At 48.1% G+C, this 20,336-nt stretch overlaps 1 protein-coding gene across 2 annotated transcripts in view; it reads left to right on the forward strand.

Moving 5' to 3' along the window:
- The window catches only part of EPS15 (epidermal growth factor receptor pathway substrate 15), a 1,698,287-nt gene that overhangs the window by 1,343,474 nt on the left and 334,477 nt on the right, over positions 1–20,336 (forward strand). The window lies entirely within an intron of this gene.

Consider the following 20,336-nt stretch of genomic DNA (forward strand, 5'->3'; position numbering starts at 1 on the left):
GTGATTTTAAACCCAATATATGAAAAGGGATGTGGGGTAAGCACCTGACCGCGAGGAAAGTCGGCAAGCGCCTTACCCCCAATTGCTGTTACAGGTACTGACAGCGCTAAACCCACGTGGAGGGCAAGCAATGACAGGATCTGTGAACTAACACTCTGATGGAATCAAATAAGGGAACTAAAGAACTGTACTCACAAGGACGAGATATACCTCTTGAATGTCAGCTAGCCCACGAATCCTGTTGATGAAACTGGGACCCCGAGAGGCTAGAACAGCAATGGGAGAAGTAGGAAGGTCCAGAGGGCAAGGGCTGTAGGTTGCCAGGGAGAGGTAGACTGTAGAACAGGGGGCCCCAGAGGGCAAGGGCTGTAGGTTGCCAGGGAGAGGTAGACTGTAGAACAGGGGGCCCAAGAGGACAAGGGCTGAAGGTAGCCGGAGCGAGGCAGGCTGCAGGGCAGGGAGCCCAGAGGACAAGGGCGGAGGCTGGAAGGCAGCAGAGCGTGATCCGCTGTAATGAGGGGAGCCCGGCAGGGCAAGGGTGAAGGCTGGAAGGCAGCCGAGCGTGATCCGCTGCAGAAAACTAAATACCTAAGTTGAAATAGTGATAACAAATAGTGAGGAAAACATAAGCATTCACACAGGAGCTAGCTAACAACCGCACACCACACCTAAAATCAAAAGGGAAAATAAATGCAGAAGAGCTAAGGAAAACCTGAAATGGATCCCAATAGAAGTAAGGATCAGGAGCAGGGAAAAAGCTAAATAACCAATGCAAACTTTTCCCTACCCCTCCAAGGAAAAGACAGGAAACTAAACTAAGAGGAAGGCTAAGGTAAATGGGTAACAGCAGCAAAGGACAGAGTCAAAGAAATATAGAACACAGACAAACTGGGCTGCATCTAAAAGGGGAAAGCACTGAGAAATGCTGCCTGCAAACAGAGGAAGACAAAAAGGGAAATCAAGGGAGCAGAAATCAATTAGCTCATGAATCCGAAATTCAGGGCGGAGGAAACAAGAAAACAGGAACAAGAAAGTAGGTACAAAAGGCAAGGAACAAGGAACCAGGGACTAGTCAAAACAGGAACACTGCAGACGATGACCAGCGCTGGACTGAAGTGAGACTGAGGCTTTTAAAGCTGTTAACGAGCACACGCCTCAGGTGTGCTGACTGCTGCACCTGCAGCCACAGGTGTTGCCTATCCTCCACCCAACCTTGTCCTGCAAGGGTGGAGGTGGAGCAGTGGGCCAGGCATTCTGGGAAGCACAGTCATTTGGTTAAAGAAGCATGCTGGCTGCCAAAAACCTGGAATGGATCCGGAAGGGAAGTAGTTTGGAAAATAGGGATTTAGCGCTCCCAGTTCATTGCAGCACTGTGGCATTAGGTTCGGAGGAAATGTCCAGCAGGGAATAAGCCCCAAAACATGCCCCCAAGTGGCGGGAACGGGAGCGAAGGGAGCGAGTCGTGACAGTCATGTGGAAGGCAGCTCGACAAAATGGCCGCTTGCCAGAAAATCCAGACATCCGGCCGACGCTGCTCCAGGGAAGGCAGCAGGTGGAGGAACATGTGTCAAGGTGGGACTGGTGTCGACCAGGTATGGGGCCTACAGTTTACCCTTCCTTCGCGCAAGGCAGCTTTCCACTGCGTCCATATGGGCAGGGCACGCAACGGTTCCAGCAGCCGCTCTCTACCACGTCAATATCGCCTACCACTAAAACGGCCTGCAAGGACAGATTCTTTGAATGGTTCCTCAGGCTCATGAAGTCTCCTCGGATGGGGGACAACGTGCTCCCGTCAATGGCTCCGGCGCTGCAGGCTCCAGTACAGGCGCCCCTGGGTCCTGTTCAGCCTCCTGTCCAGGCGGTTCCGCAACAGCCTCTGCTCCGGTCTCCATACTACAGCTCCCAACTCCCCTTCTCCGTTCCCTGACCAACTAGACCCTCAGGCGGACACAGATGAGGAGGAGGACCCTGATACGCCATCTTCAGCCAAGGCCTTCCATGAACATTTTGCAAGTCTGGCAGAGTACTTGGGCCTTCCTCAGGTCGAGCAACCAGCAGAGGAGGTCGTCACAGAAGTCCTCACGCTACGTACTGTAACCAGAACGGGGATCCTGATGCAGAAGGACATAGTTGCCTTGGCCAAGAAGGGTTGGCTCAAGCCTCACTCAGTCCAGCCGGTGAATAAATGCCTGGACGCCAATTACAGGCCGATGGAGGGGGATACACTCTTGCTATCGGCCTATATTCAGCCACACTCCTCAGTGATCTCTGCAGCATCACTATACTCCAAGCCTCAGTCTTTCCCCGCTTCATCCTCTGCGGCGCTGCTAGGCAAAGAGGAGAAGATCTTGGAGGCTGTTAGGGAGAATTCTCATTCTATGGCTAATTACCCTTACCTAGTGAGTCCCCCAGCAGCTTCGCTGGATTTCTGGTGTTTGTTTTTCCACTTAGTAAGAGTGTACCCCTTTTCCCACTCTTACTTGTGTTTTGCAATGTGTATTTCATATGTTTTTGTGATTGTGGACTCTGGAGTACACCACTTCAGTAGCCTCCTTCTTTTATGTGTTACACAGCACCTTCAGTGCAGTGACACAGGGCTGTCTTTTGGACTTCCCACCGACTCCATTTCTGAGGCTGACTACTGTCCCCCCAGAAAAGGATAAAGTTGCCATTAACTTTTCTTAGTCATTAAACGACAGATCCAGTACACCCCATCTTACATGGAGTACTGGAAAGGGTTAATCCTTAGCCCTTTTTATCTGTACCTCCTAGAGCATTGTTTCGCTCTTTTAACATTTAGACTTGGCTGGTGGCGGTGGAATCTACCCTAACCTTTCTAGCGCTATTATACTATATAAATGTGGTATTGTTTTAGCCTATTATAGTAGCCTCGAACTTAAACCCGCTTGATCAAATACTTTTTCTTTTGGCTCCGGTCGGGTTTATTCGCCATTTCTTTTTGATAAAGTCCTTCTTGTGTTTTACTTTGCGCGGCAAACCAAGTTTGCCTTCTTTGTTCACTGTCTTTTGGTGGGCTTCTGCAGAGAAGCCCTCCTCTTGGCGCCTGGGTGTCTAGGTGGGCTGAAAGTGAGGGAGGGGTGTAGTCACCCCCTGCACAGGGTATCTTAGGAAACCCGAGTTGCACTTTGCCATGATTAGCTGAGGTGGTTGTCTGGGCTGGATAACCCCCCTGCTGCGTGATTGAAAGCCAGGCTGTGTGAATGGGGGATTTTCGCATAAAAGGCAGGTCTCTTGGGCTAGAAGTCAAGAGTCGCCACTGGAACTACAAGGAACCGAACAGAAGTGAAGAAGTCGACTCCTGCAACTATCCCGACCCTTCGGCGACCAGAGAAGATCCAGTCCGGAGTCTTCTTCCCTTGAGCTTGGTGGGGATAACCAGCTCATGTTCTACAGCCAGAGGATCCTCTTTGTGGTCGAAATCGCTGCACACTGCTGTGGTGGTCCGGATAGCCATCAGAAGAGCCTCTCCTGTTTTTATGGAGCGCACCTTTTATTGGTCGTCCTTGCTGCCGGCTTCAGCCCTGTATGGTGCAGACCCCTCCAGACGTCCTCCTTCGGATCGAAGCTCCAGGGACCGTGTGTCTGCATGAAACTACCAGGAACAACTGCCGTGGCACCAGCTTCTTCCTTGAATAAGGTACTGTGTTCTGCTCAAGGAATTAGGGTGAATTCCTTTTCTTCGCCTCGAAGGCTTGCCCTTGTCTTCCCTCCTTCTTATAACTTTTTTTTCCTCTGTTGACAATATCTAAGTACTCCTGGCTACGTTGAATCGTGAACTATCCGACTGTGATCCTTGACAACAGGAACCCGGTTCCACTTGACACTGGCCCCGGCCTATTGACTCTTGAATTTCTGTCTAAGAGTGTTCTCTGGTTCTGTCTGCCTTGACAAAAGTATTGCCTATGATTTTTGCCTCCAACTCTCTGAGTATCTCAGGTGCTAAGTGTGTTTTTGCCCCGGTAACGTTTCTTGCCGCGGATACGTGTTTCTTTGGTAAGACCGAACTGTCATTACTGTCAAAATTTGATCGCAAGTGTATTCCTGGTAACGTCTTTTGTTTCACACCGGTCCGCTAAAACACAGGTTACTTACCTTGAAGTTATACCGTACAAAGTGAATTGGTTAGTTGTAATGTATTTTACGTGTGGTGTTTGAATTAATAGAAGTGTCGTGTTTATAACAAATGTTTTAAAAATAAATGTACTTATATTTTTTACCTGCACCCATGAGTCAGTGTTTGCTTGAGTCACAGTAATTCTGGTCCCTTTGTGTAATCTCTGTTACTGCTCATATACTCTTGAGATAAGCCTGGCTGCTCTGATACTGCTACCACTTTAACATAGTAGTACAGGCTTGTACCAAAAGTAAAACTTGTATTGCCACCTGTGGTCTTAATTGTTTGTAGTGGTCCCTAAGGGCACTACACGGGATTCTGCCTAACAGAGGCGTACGGGAAGAAGCTGTATTCCAACGCGTCCCTGCACCTTCTTCAAGCCAACGCGGATGCCATGCTGGCAGCCATTAACCAGAGGCTCTGACGGGAAATTGCTGATTTCCTCCTAGAGCTTCAGGCACAAAGCCAATCGTGATTCAAGGTGGGATTGGCAGAGGCCAAGATGGTGGTGCTGGACATTGTGGAGTCCACCATGGCCCACATTGACATCTCTGGCCATGCCATCTGCATTGCCACGGACATGACAAGAACGGCCTGCCTCTGTGCTACGAAATTCAACCCAGATGTCCAGGATCGCATCTTAGATCTACTGTTCAAAGGGGTTGATCTCTTCCACTCCACAACGGACGAGGAGCTGGACAAAAAGAAAAACAACTCACAATTGGCCAAGTCTTTATCCATCTTGACAAAGACCACGCCCAAAATGTACACCCAGTCACAACAGCGCTCAGACAAGGGGCATACATAGGGATGGTTCTGTGGCTTCCAAAAGCGGAGGTCCAGGCAGCTTGACAGTTTGCAGACTCAACATCTGTGCAAGCAATTTAAAGGGGGGGGGACTAAGGGCTTTTTACAGACCCCCTCCTCCACAACAGCCTCAGAGGGAAAGAAGGCATGACCCGCCACTACAGGTCCACGTGTCTCCAGTGGGGGGCAGGTTTTCTCTCCAGGCACATTTCTGGCACCAAAATTTCGTGGACCCCTGGATCCTCTCTGTAGTCTCCACGGGGTCCGCCTCCCTATCCCAGCCTCTCCACCCTCCCCTCCCACAGGTTGGGACTGTAACTGTTTTGGGGAGATCCAGTCGCTCGTACAGAGCCAGGCAGTGGAGGAAGTCCCAGCAAGGCTTGAGCTTTTACTCCAGGATTTTCGCCATTCAGTAGAAGAACCAGGCGGGCCTGAGAGTTGTGCTGGACCTTTCCACCCTCAACCTCTCCCTACCTCTACAAAAATTCAAGATGGTTATGCCAGCTTTGATGGTGGAGACATTGTGCAAGGGAGACTGGATGTGCTCCCTGGATCTGAAGGACACATACCTAGACGTCCTGATCTGGCAGCCTCATTGTTCCTTTCTACAATTCAGGATCATGGGCTACCATTTCCAATGCACGGTGCTTCCTTTTGGCCTCAACTCTGTCCCAAGGGTCTTTACCAGGCTGATGAATACTGTGGCGGTCCTCCTCCGGTCGCAGAGCCTCCATATCTACTCGTACCGACTGGCACATCAGGGTGACCTCTCCGGAAGCAGTGCACCGTACTTCACACGTTCTTATGAACACTCTGCACGAGCTGGGTTTTTCACTCAACCTCGAGAAGTCGTAGCTGCAGGCCACACAGAGACTGACCTTCTTGGGTCTCATTTGGGACATGTGCTCCAGGAGAGTTTTTCCCTCGGAGGACAAGATCACGGACCTCAAGAGGGCCACCGCGCACTTCCTCAGCAGAGAAGTGACCTCGGCCTGGTGGTACCAACACCTTCTGGGTCTCATGGCAGCAGTTGTCTTGGCCGTTCCCCACACGAGACTCAGGGTGAGGAGGATACAGCTGCACTTGGCAGCCACTTGGAACCAGGAACGAGGCTCTCAGAGATGATCAACATTCTTCCATAACTTCACCCGGACCTCACATGGTGGTCCAGGGATGGCAACCTGCGGCGGGGCAAGCCTTTCCGGCAACCTACCCTGCAGGTCACATCACCACGGACTCCTCTCTCGAGGGCTGGGGGGCCACCCTGGACAACCACTACGTCCACGGCACCTGGCCCCGGCAGGAGTACCACATCAATTGGCTGGAACTGAGGTGATCTGGCTGGCTCTCAGAGCCTTCCTTCCGGTAATCGAGGGCAAGGTCGTCCTCATTCAGACAGACAACTCGACCAGCATGTTCTATGTCAACAAGCAGGGAGGTACCAGATCTCCCCCTCCCCCAAACCTCTCCTGCTGTGCAGTCTCGCAGTCAGCAGGTGGGAATGGGCCCTGGAGAACAACATATACCTCATGGCTGGCCACGTGCCGGGTGAATTCAACCTGGAGGCAGACAGGCTCAGCAGACTGGGTGCGGACAACTACGAGTGGCAGTTGAATGACCTAGTACTGCAGGAAATCTTCTACAAATGGGGACACCCCCAACTGGACCTCTTTGCCTCCCGGGACAACAGGAAGTGCCAACTTTTCACTGCCTGGCAATGTCAGGGCCATGGCTCAATAGGCGACGCATTCCAGATTCAGTGGGACGGAATGACAGCATACACCTTCCTGCCGACGCCACTGATTGTTACACCTTTTCAACGAGGGTTATTTAGACGAAAATGGTCTCTGTGTGGAGCCGTATTACGAGGGGCTTTCAAGATGGCCATAAAGCGCAATCACAAGTGTAGTAACAGTCTAGTTACTGCACGTTTCCGACAGACGCGATCGGCAGGAACGAATAACACCGCTTCTGTGCGTCGCTTCTGCTTACTGTGATTCTTCGTAAGTTTGTGGGTAGTAGATGTCCACTCCTGTTGGTACCTTAGTAATTTCAACTTTATTCTCTCTTTTCTGACTCTGTTTATTTCCATTTGTAGCAATTCGTCACAACCACTTTTCCCTGCGGTTCTCACATTTCCCTCTTCTCTGGCTCTTATTCTCCTCCCCGATCCGTGCTATCCGCTCCAGCCACGTCTCAGTATTGGGAAAGCCACCCGTCGCGAGGAAGTGAGTTCCTTTCGCTACCACAGTCATTTAGCTCCCTCTCTTTTCCCCGTTACTGACTTTCTTTCTCTTGCTAGGAATCTCCCGCTCGCTCTCTCTCGACCAATATCACTTACCAGCTCCCATGATCAGTCGGCACGGACGACTTAATTCTAGTCAAGTCTGTTTTCAGTAAGTGCGGATCCATTCCATAGGACTCTCTTCCTTAGACTTCCCACGTATTTCCTGCGAGTTACATGTCCGTTCCTTGTTCTGTAGGCATCGCACCACTTCCCTCCAGGATCCTCCACCTTGAGAAGAGCCATTGTTCCAGAAGTTCCTTACCAGGTCATCCAGGGTTTTTTTCCCCAGAAGGTTTCCCTGGGGTTTGTGTTTCTCCCTCACTGGTGTCCTTGTTTCCGGTGAACGAGAGGGACAGGAGCATCCGGGAGATTCTTGCATTCTCCAGTTGCTGCTCCAGAAGACTGCCGTCAGGTCAGCGACTATTACAATATTGATCGTCCAATTTATGAACCTCTTTTGAAACAGTACCAAAGAGTCAGTTGATCATAAACGGTAGTATTATAACAGTAAGCAACGCCCAGAAAGAAAAGAAAAGAAAACAAAACCCTAGCCAGAACTGACGGCTTCAATATGGAGGAGCAAATGCAGCAACTAATGGCTGCCATGCAATCCATGTAATTGGAAATGCAGACTCTTAAGCAAGATAATGCCCAATTGAGATAACAGGTGAACCGAGCATTCTCCGAAACACCCCCCATAGCATTAAGCACGGGCAAGTTTGATGGGGATCCACATAAATTGAAAGAGTTTCTGGATAGCTGCACGGTCCAGTTTACGTTTAAGATCCGATTCTTCCCTACGGATAAGGATAAGGTGGGTTTCCTAATCTCGCACTTATCCGGCCCAGCATTAGCATGGGCTACCCCTTTAGTTACTTCAGGCAACACCATTTTAGATTCTTATCCGGCATTTGTAAACAGTCTGAGAACCATGTTCAGTCGCCAGGAGATTTCAGTGACCACACAAGAGAAACTTCTGGATCTTCGTCAGGGGAGTAAGGATCTTATGACGCATATTACCCAATTCAAGCAATTATCCTCTGAAACGGGATGGCCAGATGATGGATTGTTGACTCCATTTCGAAGAGGTCTCTCAGAGAAACTCAAGGATGAGGTTTCCAAGGTTCCAGGGCCGGCTAAATCGGCAGAAATGATCACCCTCACTATGCAAATTGACTACCGGCTTCAGGAACGGCCTCATGAGAAAAAGAAATTTAGAGGAAGTCGTTCGCAAGTCGACCCACTTCCAAGTGTGAGTAAACCCACTGCAGTCGAAGAACCCTTGCAGATTGGCTCAGTCAAAGGACCCATATCTACTGCAGAAAGAGAACGAAGGAAGTCCTTAGGACTGTGTATGTACGGTGGCTCTTCCTCTCACATTTTACGTGATTGCCCCATTGTTCCTCCTCGTCGATCAAGAGTTCCAGTATCGGGAAACGCAAAGTCCCTGCCATAGAGGGAACCACAGCAGGGGATCATGATCAGAGTTCCCCTAATCGGCTAAGCTTATCCCTTGAACCTTCCGCTATCAATCACTCCATGATAGTCCTCTCTTTGACCATCAGTTTACCAGACCGTGTTATACAAGGGAGTCCAGCATTACTTGATTGTGGCGCTCCTGGGAATATTTTGGATGATCAATGGGCAGCCACAAATGGGATAGCTAGAATTCCCAAGTCCTGTGCCACTCCTATTGAAGGAGTAGAAGGGAGTCCTTTAGTTTCCGGGCCTATTCGGGAGCAGACCATACCAGTGACTTGCCTGATTGCTTCACATAAGGAAAGTTTGGTTTTTGACCTGATAAAGGCTGCTCATTTTCCGGTGATTTTGGGACTTCCTTGGTTACGCATGCATAATCCTTTTATAAATTGGAAGGCAGGAACTCTTTTCTTGGGTTCTGAATTTTGCATAGAACACTGTTTATCCCAAAATGCTGTAGGAGTTCAGACCCCTCCTGAGATTCCTAACATTTCAAAGTATCCTCTATCGGACAGTTAAGAATAATCCCACAATGTCATCAACAATACTATAAGGTCTTCTCAAAACCCCTCTTTCCCACCTTACCTCCTCATCGAAGGGATGATTGTCATATCTCGCTGCTCCCAGACCAACCCCTTCCTTTTGGGCGGATGTATGTCTTATCGCAAAAAGAAAAGGCAGCTCTCAAAGATTACCTCCACTCGAACTTACAAAATGGTTTGATTACCGAGTCCAAATCCCCTGCGGGTGCCTCCCTGTTTTTCATTCCGAAGAAAGACTCGGAAGAGTTCCGTCCGTTGATTATCGGGGACTCAGCAAGATAACCATTCCTGACAAATATCCAATGCCTTTGATCAAGGACATATTGGAAGCAGTTCGGGGAACCGCACTGTACACCAAGTTAGATCTTTGAGGGGCATATCTTTTGATTCGGATTGCACTTGGAGATGAGTGGAAGACGGCCTTCCGGACTCCCTTCGGTCATTTCCAGTACCAGGTGATGCTCTTTGGTCTGGTAAACGCACCCGCAGTTTTCCAGTGGTTCATGGATCACCTGTTTGCAGATGTTCTTCTTCATTTTGTCATCATTTACTTAGATGACATTTTGATTTACTCTCGCAAATGAGTGACCATATCCGTCATGTCAACATCGTCCTGGATCGCTTACAGGCCAGCCAGTTATATTGTAAGGCTGAAAAATGTGAATTCCATCAATCTCAGATTACCTACCTTGGGTTTGTTCTATCAGCTCATGGCATCTCCATGGACAAAAAGAAAGTTTCAGCCGTCATAGATTGGCCACCCCCGACCACTATCAGAGGTCCAACGATTTCTAGGTTTTGCGAATTTCTATCGTAAATTCATTCCCTGCTATTCCGAAACCACCTTACCCATAACAAGACTATTAAAGAAAGGGGTTGCGTTCTCTTGGGATTTACAAGCACAGCAGGCATTTGACACTTTGAAAGGAGTGTTTACCTCAGCTTCAATACTAACCACTGCCAACCAGTCATGTCCTTTCATCGTGGAGACAGACGCCTCGCAACATGCGTTAGGGGCGGTCCTTCTACAATGGTCGAGACAAGGGGATGAAACACCTGTCGCATATCTGTCCAAGAATATATAGAGGGCGCCTGGCGGAGTCCTCATATGCCCAGGAGGGTACCTGTATGTAAAATGCTAGAAATCAGGATGAGATATCTGTAGACAGCTGTCAAGTTTTGAAGCTAATTTATTTTGCCTCCAAAACGATTTTGCACAGATGAATATATTTAAACATTAACAGGACTTTCGATGAGCACGAAAAAATTTTGGACAGACATTTCTTTATCAAGGGAAATACAGGTGAGTATTGTCCTCTTCTACTCTCGGGGAACAGTTTCCACAGTGGTGCACGAGTATGCAGTACAGGTAAGTGGTGACATAGGATTTTTACAGGGTGCGACCCAGGACTGTGGTAGGTCCGGGGGTACTAAACACAATAGTGTACACAACTTTATCTATAAACACATATACACAAGGGTTGTGCAACAAAACATCGACACAGAAGTGTTTCGGCCAAACAGGGCTGGGTAGGAGCCCGAGGTGGTAGTGGCCTTCATCAGGATGATCACTTGGTAGTGGTGCTGTCCGTACAGAAAATCGTCTGCAGTGGTGCAGCGGGGACGCTGTGCATGGAGTCCTGTTATGGGTGACGGACTCTTAGAAACATGTCTATATTTGACATGGGAAGACTTGTACAAATCGGGTCATTGCGGCAAATAAGTACAGCCTTAGGTCTCTAGGAGCGATGCCTATCAATGGCGATTTCACTCCTCATGGCAATGGATTCAGATTCAGAATGAGAAGATCCATTGTTCCAGAAGTTCCTTACCAGGTCGTCCAGGGTTTTTTTCCCCAGAGGGTTTCCCTGGGGTTCGTGTTTCTCCCTCACTAGTGTCCTTGTTTCCGGTGAACGGGAGGGACAGGAGCTTCCGGGAGATTCTTGCATTCTTTAGTTGCTGCTCCAGAAGACTACCGTCAGGTCAGGTTAAAGACTATTACAATATTGATCGTTCAATTTATGAACCTCTTTTGAAACAGTACCAAACAGTCAGTTGATCATAAACGGTAGTATAATAACACTGATACACAGGGTGATATGCAAGATCAAGGAATCTCGCCATCTCAGCATTATTCTAATAGCACTGTGGTGGCCAGCCAGGCCATGGTTCTCAGAGCTGTTCAGCCTCACGTAGAAGCCGCCCATTTGCTTCTCGACAGGCCCAACACATCTTCTGGCGCAGCAGGGGGACAGGATCATCCACTCTGTGCCACAAAAACTAGCCCTCACAGCGTGGTTTCTGAAAGAATCACGCTACGTCCGCTCATCCTTTCCCAGGCTAACCTAGAGATCATACAGAGTGCCAGGAGCAAGTCTGCCAGGGCCCAGTAGAAGAGCAAGTGGACCAGGTTCTGCCACTGGTCAGACTCTAAGGGTATCAACCCCCTTACATGTACCTTGGACGACGTGCTCTCCTTCTCGCCGTGCCTTGCCCATTCAGGCATACAGGTGGACACTTGCTGCACTTACTTGGCAGCCATTACGGTGTACAGAAACTTACTTGGCAGCCATTAGGGTGTTAGGAGATTTCTTTTCCTCTTCCAACCCGATTGTCAGGAAACATTTGATGGGACTAGCTAGACTCTATCCGCCCATCAAGAGGCCACACCCCGTGTGAGACCTCAACATAGTTCTAGGTCCCCTGGCACACAAACCATTTGAACCAATGGCATCCGCTGACATCAGGCTGGTCACCATTATGACGGCATTGCTAGTCTGCCTCACCTCGGCTCGCAGAATCAGCAAAATCCAGGCGCTGGTCGCCTCAGAGCCATAAACTACGTTTCTTAGGGATAAAGTAGTCCTGCGAACACACCCAGCATTCATGCCCAGGTGCCTTCCGCATTCCATCTGAACGAGGAAATAGTGTTACCTACGTTTTATGCTGAGCCCAAAGTTGACGCACAGAGAGTTCTGCACTGCCTTGATGTCAGGGGTGCCCTGAAATTCTACTTGGATAGGACCAAGCGCTTCTGCAAGTCGGATGCACTCTTTATCACCTTTGTTGGATCAAGACCCGGGATATCGGGCCTCTAAGGCATTCATAGCCCGTTGGATGGTCTCGGCCATCAAAGAAGCTTACGAGGGACAGCACAAGCCATTGCCGGCCAACATGCACTCCCACGCAGTCAGAGCCAAGGCAACAGCCATCGCTTTCCAGCAGCATGTCCCCTGGCAAGTCATAAGCAGGGTGGCCACATGGGCCACCCCTTCCTGCAAGCACTACTGTATGGATGCTGGTTCTAGATCAGACATGGCTTTCGGACGGGCAGTTCTTAGAAACCTGTTTGCTTAAGGAGGGTCTACTCTCCGCCCTGGGGCTACACTCAGTTGTAATCGCCCATGCAGTATGGAGGAAAGGGGACAGGACGTAAGAGTAATTAGAAGTTACTCACCGTACTGACTAACGAGTCCCCTTTCCTCCATATGTCCCACCAACCTCCCCCTTAATAAAACTGGTCTCATTAGGCAATGATGATCTATTGTCGACGCATCTATGGGGACTGAGGTGTGGCGCAAGAGGGCAGAGTCAGGGCTGCGCATGCTCCCATGGCTGCACCCCGGCGTGCCTCTAAATATTATGGGTAAGAAGGTTTTTTCTGGTGAAAAAGGTTCCGCCTCCTGTCCCTTGGAAGGAACACGTGTGCAGTATGGAGGAAAGGGGATTAAGTGACTTCTTATTTTCCACGGAAGGATTTACACCGAGTGTGTAACCTTTGCCTCCCTTGGGACCACGCTGAAAAACAGTGCAAGTCTTGCAAACTGTTAAGAACAAAAACTTTAAAGTACCGAAAGACTAAACGCTGGGCCCACCACGCCATGCACTCCGAGGCTGCCATGGCCATAGAGGGAGGCTCCAGCAATGGCAGCGTCGGCATCCTAAGTGACGCGTAGGGTGATAGGGATCCAATGGATTCCCAAGTGAGCACAACCCGACTCCAACAGGCAGGCCAGCGGTTCTGCTGCAGAGACACCTGGTGGCTCTAGCACCTCCATTACACGCCACACTAAGCACATCCCCCCATGGCCGACAGTCGACCACGTTTTCAACCCATAAGCCACATGCGGTGTCGATGGGAAGGTCGGAATATTCCCTGTCCTCTGGGCTGTCGTGATCACCACATGACACACCCCCGAAACAGATGCCAAATTCCGTTTCCGCGTCCAAATCTGGAAAGTCCTCTGGTTCCGCCGACTGCGCCTCGAAAGGCGCGTCAATGGCCCCTACAAAAAGCTCAAATTGGGCAACTTAATGAAAGAACACGTCCCTCACACCTGAAGGCCGGAAAGTCGAAACACCCAAAACCCTCGACTCCCCAAGCCTCAAAATCACAACATTCAAAGATTAAGGATTATTCTACCCCTGAGGACACCCTTTCAGAGGCAATGCATCACAAATAGCCCCTGCTCCAGAGCCTCTGCTTACACCTGCTCCCTCAGTGTTGCCATGCTCCTCCCAATAGACCCCAGAACAGTTTGATAGGGTCATGAGCAGAATGGTTAGTTTTGTAAATGTCTTTGATCAACCCCAACCTTCAGGCCCCTCCCCCTCATGGCGAAGCAGCTAGCCAGCAGCACAACGCCAAAAGACCTGCATGTACACTACACAAACGTATAACTCGTCATATCAAGACGTGGCTCAGGACACATTACGACACTCAAGGCTCACAAGACCCTGGCTCATTTACAGACCCAGAAGACCAAGGGGACACAGGGGAATTAAACCAATACTATGATGATTATCCTAATCATCCACCCCCAGACCATACCGACCAAAAGTCGATAAGGACTTTGTAGAGGACATCCTTTGAGATAAGAGACCAGTCCCATCGGACCCTTTGTACATTATGGGGCAGCTAAAGCCTGACTCTCTAGTAGTCACCACCACTAGAAAGAGAGCAGGAACACCCTTCTCTCTGCCGAAGCCCCTCCTGACAAGTAGAGCAAGAAAATCTACACCCTGGGCAGGAAAGTAGCTTCCTCGGCTGCCTATCAAGTGAGACTAGTTAACAGCACTACACTATTAACCAGCTATAATTGCCACAAGTGGGACGAGATTGCACAATAAATAGACTCGGTTCTAGAGCCCCTAAAGGTACAGCTCTCGCACACTTGCTGAAGGGAGACAAGTAGCAAGCTGCATTCTTAAAAATAACTTGGACGCAGCAGACAATGCGCAGTGAATTGTAGCAGAAGGTACCCTCATTAAACACCATGCATGGCTTCGTCAATCGGGTTTCAAATTGGAGACTCAGGCTACCCTTTTAAACATGCCCATCAAGCCCAACGCGTTATTCAGCAAAGCAGTCTAGGACACACTAAAAAGTGCTAAGGGGGAATCCAACTCACTAACAAACCCTTTGTGCAGAGAGAAGGTACAAATGCGCGCTGGATTGGAGGACAGAACTCCCAGCGGCCCTCCAGTTACAACCAGGGTGTGCAGAGTTCTTCCAACAGAGTTTTCAAAGGGGCCAAATAAGGTCCAGAAATAGGGGCAGATCCTCCTCCTCCTCAAGAGGGGGGCACCACCCCTCCTAAACAATGACCAACTACTACAGGTTTCCTCCAATGCCTTTCCAGTAGGCGGTCGCATTTCTCGCTTTACCCAGGCATGGGAGGGGATCATGTCAGACAAGTGGGTACTTTCCACCGTGGCAGGGAATATTGCATAGAGCTAATACAAACACCAACCTCCCGCCAAGACAAACTACACAGTAAGAAGAACGCATCCTGTTAAAACAAGCCCAAGCACTGCTACTAAAGGACGCCATAGAAATCTTCCGGGCAAAGCAGGTAAACAAGGGTATTTATTTGTTGTACTTCCTTGCGCTAAAAAAAAATAACAATGCGACCTGTCCTAGACTTGCGCCTTGCGAACACCTATGTGAAGCCACAAAAATTCCACATGACAATGCTACAGGTAGTAATCCCACTGCTACAACTGGGGGGACTACATGGCAACCTTGGGCATGAAAGATGCATACTTTCATATGTCAATGTTCCCAGCACAAAGAAGATTTCTGCGCTTCAAAATAGCGAACCTACACTACCAATTCAAGGTTCTACCCTCCGCTCCAAGGGTATTCACAAAGGTACTAGCGGTAGTGGCAGTGCACCTATGCAGAGAATAAATCCCAGTGTACCCTTATCTGGACGACTGGCTGATGGGGGAATCCCGCCAAATTTGCAACAAAAATACCCAAAGAACAATCAATCTTCTGTTCCAATTGGTATTCCTAGGAGATGTCATAAAGACAGAAGAGGGTCTAGTTTTTCCATCAAACGAAACAAAGTGCAAAACCTACTGCTGCAAATACCTCAGTATCTAACCGGTCTCCAAATAATCGTATGCAAAGCAATGCGCTTGCATGGCATAATGGCTTCATGCTTTGACCTGGTACCGCACGCACGGTGCGCATGCACCCAATGCAAGAATGGTTAGCTAAACAGTAGGCCCGGGCAAGCGGTCAGTGGTACGATCTAGTGGTTGTTTCGCTAACCCTAGTTCAAGCACTATGCTGGTGAACAAAGTAGAACCTATTAAATGGGAAAACCTTTTCACAACCCTACAGTGCAAGCTATTGTCACAACAGACGCATCTCTCACAGGGTGGGAAGCCAATTACCTTCACCACACAGAGCATGGCCTGTGGATCCATATCATAGCTCAAAATCACATAAACCTGTTAGAGCTACTAGCAGTACTCAAAGCCCCACAAGCTTTCGAAATGCATCTGTCAGGCCAAACAGTTCAAATCCTCACAGACCGCACCACTGCCATGTTTTACATAAACAAGCAGGGAGGCAAACACTCTCCGTCTGTCCAGGCTTGCACAAAAAATGTGGAAGTGAGCACTCTAGCAGAGCATGTTCGTAGTGTTGGCAACATGTTCCAGGGGAACTCAATTCTCTGGCAGACTCATTAAGCAGAGGCCCTCTACCCGAAAAGCACGATTGGCAGCTTAGCAGAAACATTTCAGAAGATATTTTCTCCCTAGGGGGCTATATTCCCTTAGACCTGTTCACCACAAGCCAAAACACACAATTCCCAGACATCGTATCTAGGTTTCCCTAACTCGGATCCAAGGGGAACGCCCAGTGGATGAGCTGGTCAGGGAAACGTGTCTATGCTTTTCCCCCTACACCACTACTGGGCAAGATAGTGAACAAAATGCACCAGGAACAAGTGACGCTAATCCTGGTTGCTCCTATGTCGGCGAGACAACCTTGGTTCCTGCATCTGCGTAAACAGCTGATGTGCGAGCTAATCAAATTGTCGTGCCCCTCCAACATGCTCACCCAACACTGGGGGTGCCACATCCTCAATCCATGCACTTGGCAACTTGGCTCCTGAAATCTTGGTTTGGCCATTTAAAACCACCTCAAAGGTGTATGGAAATTCTCAAGGAGGCATGTAAACCAAACACCAGACACTTATTTTAACAAATGAAAAGATTTGTAATATGTTGCCAGTCAAAAAAGGTAAACCCTACTGAATCTACACCATCAGACATTCTTCATTACATGTTCCACTTACTAGACTCCGGTCTAGTATTCAACTCCATCAAGGTTCACCTAGCGGCTCTATCCGCGTACACCACTTCTGAAAGCAAGGTGTCCTGGTGGAAAGTCCCTGTCATTAAGGCATTCATGGAAGGAGTAAAAATGGTAGTACCCCCCCCCCCCCCCCCACCCCACATTTCAAATCTGCCTCCAGGGAGGGATCTAAATGTGGTACTCTCAAAGCTCATATGTCTCCCCCTTTGTTCTGAAGCACACATCCAGCCCTAAACACCTAACCTATAAAAGCATCTTTTCTGGTGGCCATCACCTCCATATGAAGAGTCGGTGAAATACAAGGTTTGTCAGTGCAAGAACCTTTCTTTGTTATCCACAAAGACAACTTGGTACTAAGTACACACCCTAGGTATTCACCTAAATCATATCCAAGTTCCTGCTTTCTTTCAAAACCATTCAAGCTCAACTGAGAACCTCCATACACTGGATGTAAGGAGGTATGTTCTTTAATAAGTAAACAAAACCGCTACGAAAAACCATCAAACTGTCTCCATAGAACCTGACGGGGAAGGTGATAATGTTTAAAAAAACTCGATCTCCAGATGGATAGTTAAATGCAGACAGCTCTGCTACTCTCTAGCAAACAAAACTCTGCCTTTCACACCTAGAGCTCACTCTACCAGGAGTACAGGAGTGAATTGGGCCTTTATTGCAAGCATCCCGCTGGACACTATTTGCAAAGAAGCTACATGGAACTCTATTCATACCTTTACTCAGCACTACTGCATTGACACACATTCTGAAACAGATTCACAGGTGGGACAAGCAGTGCTAAAACATCTATTTGCCGCTGTACCTTCTCACAACCCACCACCTTCTCCAGACACTGCTCTCTAATCTATGCATAGCATGTGATCTAAGCAGATCCGCAAGCCTCAGAAGGGATATATTACTCACAGTAATATCGTATATCTAGTGGAAGTTTCGCAAGCACTGGTGTTGGCGCTACAGTGGTGGACAAAAGATTACATGTTACAGGGGAAACTATTTGTCAACAACCAACACCTCACAATCAGAACAGACCCATCACTCTCACATCTCATTGTCCCCGCCACACAGCACAGGGGATGGGAACTCACATACATTCCAAGAAACGCATCAATGTTCTGGAATTTCTAGCAGTTAGCAAGGCGCTCCAAGCTTTACAACATCACATAATAGGGAAGAATGTGCTGATTATAACCGACAGCACAAAAGCCATATTTTACATCGGCAAACAGGACTCGCTCCCTGGATAAACTTTATCCACACTGGCATAAAAATATCTCGAATTGGAGCCTCCAAAGAGGAATATATCTCCAATATCAACATGTTCCAGGGGAACATAACTGCTTTGCAGCAACACAAATCTACCCATAGAACACGAGTGGAAGTTACATTTGGACATTCTAAACTACATTTGTTCACAGTGGGGCACCAGACATAGATCAATTTGCCATAAAAGAAAATGCAAAATGAGTTACGCCTGCAGGGTCCCACAGAAGGAATCCAAGGATCAGTTGGTCAGGAATATTTGCATATGCTTTTCCTCCAACCCCTCCAACAGAGTAATGCACAAGGAGCATTTAACAATGTTTCTAATAGCTCCAATGTGGGCATGTCAAACCAGGTATTCCCACCTCCTAAAATTGGTAGTTTGCCCTCCATTTAATCTAGCATGTCTTTACAACATGTTCTCCTGGAATCCCAGGGTGAATCCTCAACCTCAGGCAACCAACTTAGTAGCTTGGTTCCTGAAGTCATAGAGTTTGAACACCTTAATTTGCCAGACAGATGTATGGACATTTTAAAGGAAGCTGTATGCCTAACACTAAACACTGCTACTTTAACAAATGGAGAAGATTTGTAGAGTGGTGTAGAAAGTAAAATGTTAACCTAATTGACTGCTCACCATCACATATAGCAGATTACCTAGTACACATTAGAAAGACAGCTGGTTTTTAATTAATTAAAAGTTCATTTGGCAGCACCATCTGCATATAAAACATCACACTAAGTTTCATGGTGTCAAAGCCTTCATGGAAGAATTTACCCTCAAATTGCAAACTCGGGATGGGATTTAAATATTGTCCTATGCAAACTCATGGGCTCACCATTTGAGCCAATGCATAAAGCAAGCCTCAAAGATCTCACTACGCTTTCCTTATAGCCATTACATCTACTCGAAGGCTAAGTGAGCTTCAGGCGTAGTCAGTGAAAGTCATAATGCCTAAAAACAAGGTTGTCTTAAGAACGCACCCATGCTGTTCACGACAGTACATTTCTAAATTCCATATCAACCAATCCATTGAACTTCCTGCTCTGTTTCAAAATCTACAGAAAGAACACTTGAGCAAAACAAAGGAGGTGATGGCTGGAAGGTTTAAACTTAACCTCTGGGCAACCCTGCGGACCATCGTTCTTTGCTGTCAAGCCATTACAAAAGGGGAAAGTCCATTTGCAAATCAGGCTTGGTCCCACCCCAAAAGGGCAGTCCAGCCCACACTGCTTGGCCCCATCCCTTCTGCACGAGACCACAAACATCCCCAAACATGTTTCAACATTGTTGGGCTTCACACACTAGATGTGCGAAGGACAGTCATCTTCTACCTCAACAAAACTACTCGAAAGAAAGACCAGTTCTTTGTGGCTTTAGCAGCCGTTGGAGCGAGGGAGGGAGGATCCTGTCTCAAATGCTACCATTTCTAGATGGATTGTAAGATGAGTACTGCAATGTTACACATTGTCAAACAAGACACTGATATTTACAGTCAAAGCACAGTCCACGTGTGGTGCAGGGGCTACATTAGCATTTGTTGCACACGTGCCACTGGAAGCTATCTGCAGGACAGAGTCCCGTGCACACTTTCACCCAACACAAGCCAGAAATGACTCACTGGTGGGACAGGCAGTGCTGAAATATTTATTTGTCTCTGTTCCTTCTATCAAACCACCACCTTCTTCTGGTGCTGCTTGTTAGTCTATGCAAAGCACGGAATTCTAAGCAGATTCAAAAGCCTCAGTACACAAACATTACATACCGGTCATTCTTTCTGATGTTTGTATCTGCTTAGATTCACATGTTCCCACCCATCTTCCGCTCTTTGGAAATTTAATGTGCCATAGACCGGTTTTACGTGAGGGTTTTTCAGCACAATTCTTCATTCATACTTCACATACACTCCATGCAACCTCAGGTCAGAGAAATAACAATCTTAGGACCTCGATGCGCAGGGGATCATGAGTACAGTACACATCACAGATGGGATAGTGTTACAAGAACGCTTCGTCAACGTCCCTTTTCGAAATTGAAAATAAATCATGTAATACTCTGCACTAACCACCAGATGTCGGCCTATGTCGAGCATGTGAATCTAAGCAGATTCAAGCATCAGAAAGCCGTTGTTATGTAAATGTTTGTCGTATATATTATGGTGTTGTGTTTGCAATTGAAGTAATTATTAGAAC

Source organism: Ambystoma mexicanum, chromosome 1q (assembly GCF_040938575.1).
Source record: "Ambystoma mexicanum isolate Mex_15411 chromosome 1q, UKY_AmexF1_1, whole genome shotgun sequence".
Lineage (NCBI taxonomy): Eukaryota > Metazoa > Chordata > Amphibia > Caudata > Ambystomatidae > Ambystoma > Ambystoma mexicanum.